Raw genomic sequence first — 7,762 nt, 5'->3', positions numbered from 1 at the left:
GGGGAAAAAACAGTTGAGTACATCATGGTACATTCACATGATGGGATACTTTGCAACAACCAAAAACACTGTTGGAGGAAAATGCTCATGGAATAGTAACTAGAAAAAGTTGATACAAGCTTGTATATACAATATACTTCAACAATGTAAAAAACATATGAACATAAAAATGAAAATATGCCAATTGTTGAGGAAGTTTTCTCTGGAAGGTGAAGTGATTTTTTTTTTTTTAAAGAGAGAGTGAGAATTTTTAATATTTATTTACTTTTAGTTCTCGGAGGACACAACATCTTTGTTGGTATGTGGTGCTGAGGATCGAACCCGGGCCGCACGCATGCTAGGCGAGCGCGCTACCGCTTGAGCCACATCCCAGCCCGGGTGAAGTGATTTTGGATGAATATTACTTTCCGTTTTTTTTTTTTTTTTTAAGTACTAGAACTTGAACCCAGAGGCAGTTTACCATTGAGCTAACTACATCCCCCTTTTTTTGACATAGGGCCTCTATAAGTTATTTAGGGCTTCCCTAAATTGCTGAGTCTGGCCTTGAACTTTTGATCCTCCTGCCTCAGCTTCCCAAGTAGCTGGGATAACAGGCCAGTGTGCCACCACACCCAGATCCTTAGATTTTTCCCCACGGGGGAAACCGTTACTTTTAAAATCAGAAGGCATTAAAAATGAAAAATGCGAATTTCAGGACCGCAAGCAGTGGTAGTTAAGTTTTGTTTTGAATTCTAAAATTTTCCTGCTGATCTCCTTTGTTTCCAGTTCAGGAACCAAGGGCCTCTGAGCTGGGGGCAAGCGGTTGGTCTCCTGAGCTTGGAAGAACTTTCTGGCAGGCTTCCCTTCTGAAATAGCTTCTGCCCAAACCACACCACCTCCCCCAGCCTTGGCCACCCTCAGAGGGTGTGGCAGGCAGGCAGGTGAACTTCACACACCACTGAGGCCTGGCAGGAGGCGTGCCCTTGCAGGACCGCAGGAAGAAGCAAATAGCTTTGAGACTAGTGGGGGAGGGAAGCAGAGCTGGGGTGCTGCCTGCCTGGGGCCAGAGCCAGCAGAGACACCCCGAGGGACTTCATTTCGCCTTTCCTCACCTGAAGACCAGCAGCCACTGCACCCCTCTCCCTTCCTCTCAAGGTGAGGGAGAAAGTTGAGAATTTGGGGTAACCTAAAAGTCAGGAGTTTTAACAAGGAACCATTAGGGAAATAAACAAGACTTGGCTGGGTGTGGGGTGTGGGGTGTGGGGTGTGGGGTGTGGGGTGTGCGGAGTGCTGGGCCTAACTGGTAATCATGGGAACTGGTAGCAGCCTTATTGGGAAGAGGCCAGGCCAGAGGTTCTGAGCCCTGAGCATGTTCCCAAAGCTCCTGAGTGAAGAATGTTGGAAGTTTATCTCCTGGTGCCCAGGACAGAAATCCTGGGCACAGCATGTATTGGAATTCTTCCTGCTGTAAGACTGTTTCCTGTCTTTCTTCAGTGCCAATGAATATCAGAAAGTTTCCTTTTCAGGAGTTCAAAACGGCAAGCAGCAAAGAGGTGAACAGAGCAGAAAACAAAGGCACATACACATGTGTGAATCACAGGAGTGTTACAAGCCAAAATCCCCGGGGACGGGGGAGGGAGGAGGCCCAGGTGGGGCCTCCTTAAGCAAAACAAGAACTGTCTATTTAGGAGTGAGAGGGAGAAGGAATAGAGCTTGAGAGGACCAGAAGTGAACCACTATCTTCAGAACAAGCCAAGATGAAGTGATACAAATATGGAAGGAAAGGAGGAAAGACGTTTCTAATTGACACATAATATTTGAACATTTTTATTGGGTATAGCACCATAATTCTATAAATACTTACAATGAGTAATGACCAAATCAAGGTTATTAGCATTTTCATCTCCTCCGACATTGTTTCTATATGGTGGGAAACTTCCGACTTTCTTGTTGATTTGAAATATCTAATAAAGTATGGACTATAGTTACCCCACTGTGCTACAGAGCACTAGAACTGATTTCTCCTAACTGTATTTTGGTCCCACTTACCTAACCTCTCCATGTCCCCTCTTCTCCTTCCCTAACCTCTGGTGAGCACTGTCCCATCCTCTAGCTTCTTCAGCTTCCAAAAATGAAAGAGAACCTGCAGCATTTGGCTTTCTGTGCCTGGCTTATTTCACTTAACAGGATGTCTCCAGTTCCATCCATGGTGTTGCAAATGACAGGATTTCATTGCTTTTATGGCTGAATAGTATTCCCTTGTGTGTCTATACCACATTTTATTTACCCATTCATCTATCAGTGGACAGCTTAGTTAGCTTTGTTGATTACATTTCTTGGCTACTGTGAATAATGCTGTGATGATTATGAGAGTCCAAGTATCTCTTTGATATATATATATTTTTTATATATATATATTTTATATATAATATATATATTATATATATTTAGATATATATATATCTCCAGCCGTGAGCTGACTGAATCATGTGGAAGGTCTATTTGTAGTTTTTTGAGGAGCTTCCATACTTTTTTCCCATGATGGCTGTACTCATTTACATTCCCATGAGCAGTGTATAAGTTCCCCTTTCCCTACAGCCTCCCTAGCATTTGTTATTTTTTGTATTTTTTTTTTAATGCCAGTCATTCAAGCTGGGATGGGGTGATATTTCAGTGTGGTTTTGATTTGGATAGTGAAAAGATCTTTTGGGAGTGGAAGGATCTAAGGGGAACAGTCTCGGGGGTTTCTGTTGTCCTTCCTTTAGAGAATCTGCTCTTTCTCCTTTATTACCCTATTTCAGATGATCCCTCTATTCAGACAAATCGGGTTTATTTTCTGCCTATTTCCCTATAAGATTTAAAAGGATGACACAGGTTGTCTTCATTTCAGTTTACTTTTATTTATTTTTAATTTTAATTTTATTTTTCTGTACTGGGGATTGAACCCAGGGGCACTCAACCACTGAGCCACAAATGTCCCCAGCCCCATTTTGTATTCTTTATATAGAGACAGGGTCTCACTGAGTTGCGTGGTGTCTTGCTTTTTTTGCTGAGGCTGGTTTGAACGGATGATCCTCCTGCCTCAGCCTCCTGAGTCCCTGGGATTACAGGTATGCACCGCCAGGCCTGGGCCCAGAGATTCATTTCATTTTGAGTCCATGACCTGAATGGCATTTGGAACCATTCATTAAATTTATGTGTACTCATTTATCTATAAGCCAATTTTGGTACCAGGTACATGATATGAACACAAACATATATGGACACATGACATACAATACATAGATTAAAATAGAGCCTGTCATAGATTTTTACAGTATGACCCAGACATGAAAAGCGCCTGTGAAGTTGGGAATATTAGGAATAGAATCTGCCGGCCATGGTGGACACCAAAGTCAAAGGGTCAGGTGGCCACTCATCCTTCGTGGGGCAGATTTACTACCACAATCACCACTATTTATTTTCTTACTCAGAACTCTTTAAAGGAAAATATTTGCACATATGGGTTATTTCCATTGTTCTTATCTGTCCCTAGCCCTTGAATATTTATTCTTCATTTTTGATAGTTTCCTGCAATTTTAATTTCCTCTTGTGCATTTATTTTTTGACCCTTTCCCTTACACATCTGAGACCTCACCGTATGCTCAATCTCCCCTTTCAGAAATTTCTTCCATATCTTAGGTCCCTATATGTGCAATTCCATTTAGGGATTTCCCACATACTGTCTCATCCCGTTTTTTCTGGGTATGATCTTGTATTTCTGAGTCACATGCACACAACCCCCCTGGGGACAGGCAGACCACCAAGGAGCACTTCTCCCTGGAGCCCAAGAATAGATTTTCCTACCTTGGTTTGTGCATAGAATTACCTGGTCTCCATGGTACTTACCTGGCCCTTTCCCTGCATTGCCGATCCTCTTAGGATTCTGGGTCCTTTGTTGGCCTCGGGGATGGCAGTTTCCTCCCCTGCTCAGGAGGGCATAGGCACAGCTATAAGGCAGTGGGACACGTCTCCTTTGAGAAGGGGGGAGGTCCCTGCGACACCTAGGCAATACATGGAGCCCCACATTAGGTGTCAAAATTGTTAGAAATAATGAAGTGCTTCAAGAAATCAAACAGGTTCTTGAAAGTGGGAGGGCAAGGCAAACCTTTACTCCTGGCAGAAGGTCATGTTAGGAACTTGGTTAGCAAGCTGCTGGGGCAGGCAGTCCACCTGCTTCTATCTGGACCTAAGGCAGTGTTGCCTTTCCCTCTAACTGGAGGAGTTTGGGGTTACAATCTATGCGATTGGCTCATGTTAGAATTAGGGTGCACAAAAGGGAGGGGCTACAATTGGATCCAATTAAGGCTAAACACTACATCTGAAAATGAACAATCAGTCTTTCTATTTCTCACACATCTATTCACCAATCCATTCAACAAATATTCTTCTGACCCTCCTTTTTATAACCCAAATTCCAAAACATTTCAATTAGCAGTCCACTTCAGGGGAAGCAAAAGATCCCTTATTAAGAGTACGGTATGGCTCACTGCTTCTCAGACTTTTTTCATGTCATGGCACAAGGTCAGTGGTAATATTTGTGTGACACACAAGGTAAATAGACTGGAAGCAGCCTCCAGGCACCAGCTGTTTGAGGGCTGTGGGGTCCATCTCTCCTTCCCACATCTGTAACCCACATCTTGGCACACCATTAAGAACCCCAATCTCACACTAGAAGCCTAGCCACTGGGGAAAAGAAAAACAAACAAACAAAAACAACCACTTAGCATCAATAAACAGGCAGTACATCTTTCAGTGATACAGTGATGATGAGATAAATGTCTTAAATATCAGCTGGATGTGGTGGTACACATCTGTAATTCAGGAACTCAGGAGGATGAGGCAGGAAGAGCACAAATTGGAGGTCAGTCTCAGCAATTTAGAAAGGCCCCAAGCAATTTAGGGAGACCCAGTCTCAAAATAAGAAATAAAAACAGGGCTGCGGTGTGGTTTAGTGGTGCCATTGGGTTCAATCCCCAGTTTCAAATACATAAGTAAATAAATAATCTTAAATATTATGGATACATTTATGCCCAAAGCAAAATACAGACATTTTAGTATGATGCCCTTATCTTTATAACTAGCATTATATTAGGTAGTTCCTACCTGGGCTACCTTTGGAGAACCACTGGCCAGCAGCAGCCTGCTCTGGAACTATGGGATGTCTGGTGGTTATTAGCTGTCTGTTTTAGCTAGGGGATGGTATGTGGGATCATTATCATTACTGAAATAATCATAAAACATTTCCCAACCACCACAGGTTCTGAACCAAATGCCAACAAGGCCTAGGAACAGGTACACTGACATAAAAATATAGCTTTATTACTAATGAAACTGGGTTAGAAAAAATGTGGTGGGTACCTACCATACGCCCCAGTGGGTTTCCTATATTTTCCTCCTCAAATTAACCTTACCCCCAACTCATAGGCAAACATCTGCATAACTGCAGGGCATCCGCCCCCATCCATATCATTTGCTCTCAGAGAGAAGAGCAGAAGTTCATACTTCAGGGGGCAAAGCAGAAAGCCTGGAGGGGGGGTTCAAAGTAAATGTATAGTTTGCTTGACTTCCTAGAAAACAGCTTGAGGCAGAGCTCCAGCGTTCAGGTTTTACTGGGGATGTTGGAAGCAAAAAGCAGCAAGCAAAGCAGCAAGCGTGAGCAAAGAGGGAAGGGAGCTGAGGCAGGGAGGAAGGAGAGCAATCTAAGGGCGAGTGCCATCACAATGGATGTTGTGTGGGCACTGGTTCATGCCAATGGATGTCACTGTGTACTGGAAGACCAGGTGGGAAGACAGTGCCAGCTGGGTGAGCAGCTGCCAGGTCTTTCAGCCTCTTCTCTTTCTGCTCCATGTTTGCCCCACGGGCATTAGCTCTCCCTCAATCCCCATGGGGTTGTGTTCCTGGGCCCCTCTGAGCAGCTGCTGGAAAGCTCCAAGATCCTTGAGTCAGGTGGGTTGGTCTTACAAGCTGGAACTGCTGCCCTTGGCCTTCTCTTCTCTGGGGAGGCTGAAGTACTGGCTGCCTGCGGGGATTAAGCGATGGCAGAGACAGCCACCATCCAAGGATACAAGCTGGGTCTGTTGCCTCAAGCCAGGAAGTAGGGCAAGAGCACGGCAGGATGGAGGCTTGGGAAGGAGTGGGTTTAACAATGTGGGGAAATGTATAAACTGGGTCCAGACACTGACTTGGGAAAAAAAAAAAAAAACTGTCTTAACTCTGAATTTGTTTGGGCTCCTGATACACTGGCCCACCAGATGTATTCTGATTGCAACTTTGGTATGCCCTGGTTTGAAAATAAATAAATAGGGCTGGAGCTGTAATTCAGTGGTAGAGCACTTGTCTCGCATGTGTGGGGTACTGGATTCGATCTTCAGCACCGTATAAAAATAAATTTAAAAGCTATTGTATCCATCTACAACTAAAAAAAAATTATTAAATAAAAAATTATTAAAATAAATAAGTAAATAAAAGGTTGTGGGATGTGAATTGAGAGTTTTTTTGAGCTCCTTTCTTATGCGATAATGATGCAACTATTTGCAAGCACTCAGAGGCCTTGCAAGCTGGAACTGGGCCTGTAACTATGCAGAAGGCTCACATCATTGGCTCAACCACTGACCGGGTAGCCAAAAACAGTGTTGGGGCAGCATTGTTTGTAACCAGGTTATAAACCTGGTATCAAAGTAGGCAGAGTTTGATAGGAGTCCAAAGTAATCATCAAATAATACAGCTTGGTAACAATCATAAGCCTTTTCCCTTTCCCACACCTGCCATCAAGGATCCTCAGCTAAGGGCACATTTGGATCCTTTGCTGTGTCACCACTGGACTGAGGCCAAAGGCCTTCACACACCAAAACCATCTGAGCACCCTGGGAAAACCAAAGGGGCTCTATAGACAGTGACGGAAAGTCAGATGAGAGTGACTGGGGAAGGAGAGGGACCGGGAGTCCTCGTTTCTCACTTTAACTTTTTTGTCCTTTGATAACTGAGCAGACATTAATATATCTCACTTCCCCCTAATATAACCCCATTCCCCCCTGAAAAATGAGCAAAAAAAGTCCTGGCTGGCAAAGACTTAACCTACTTTTGTAAAAAAAAGGTTCTGATTCTGTGTAACCTCCCTGGTTATATGGTTATAACTCAATCCCCCCGGCCCCCCCTGCAGTCTGCTTGCAGGGGGTGAGGAGGTGAATTCCCTACAGCCCTGGAAGAGAGCCAGGATTGGCATTTGGAATCCCCGGATCCCTGAAGGCCTTCATTTCTCTTCAGAGAGAGTGGCCGAATGGGAGCAACTAGAAGTGGAAGCCCCGGATCCACATATTCTGCCTTTGAAGTACAGATGTCTATTTTAGATACAGAAAATACAGAGGTGAACAAAAGGATTCCTGCTCACAGTGCAGTAGGGGAGCTGGACCGGAAACAAGCAGCCACTCCAACCACACGGCACCCCGTAAAAGAGAAGTATGTGTACACATGGAGCCTGGCAAGGTACCCTCGACTGCAACAGCCAGTCTCAGATGGGCAGCTGTGCTTGCTGGGGTGGGGGAAGGGGGAACTTGACCTGCAACAAAAAGCCTCAAAGGACCAGCCACACATTGGATGGGACAAAATGGGATAGTGTCTCAGAGAGGAAAGGTTGTTAAGAAGAAAAGCCACAGTCTTAGCAGACAAGATAAACCAGGGCCTCTCCAGGAGACAGGTGGAGCACACACCTGCGCTCAGAGGAGTTTCCTTCTTGTCATCCCTC

The 7,762-nt window shown here is 44.4% G+C and overlaps 1 long non-coding RNA gene across 1 annotated transcript; it reads left to right on the top strand.

Moving 5' to 3' along the window:
- Positions 1 to 951: 951 nt before the first annotated feature.
- On the top strand, positions 952 to 1,967 carry LOC144375455 (uncharacterized). Its single transcript, XR_013435349.1, has 2 exons — positions 952 to 1,134; positions 1,506 to 1,967. It is a non-coding gene; the product is annotated as an uncharacterized LOC144375455 (long non-coding RNA).
- The last annotated feature ends 5,795 nt before the right edge of the window (positions 1,968 to 7,762 follow it).

This window comes from Ictidomys tridecemlineatus, chromosome 2 (assembly GCF_052094955.1).
Source record: "Ictidomys tridecemlineatus isolate mIctTri1 chromosome 2, mIctTri1.hap1, whole genome shotgun sequence".
Classification (NCBI taxonomy): Eukaryota; Metazoa; Chordata; class Mammalia; order Rodentia; family Sciuridae; genus Ictidomys; species Ictidomys tridecemlineatus.
Note: the sequence above shows the minus strand (reverse complement) of the source record. Positions and strands in the feature narration are given on the sequence as shown.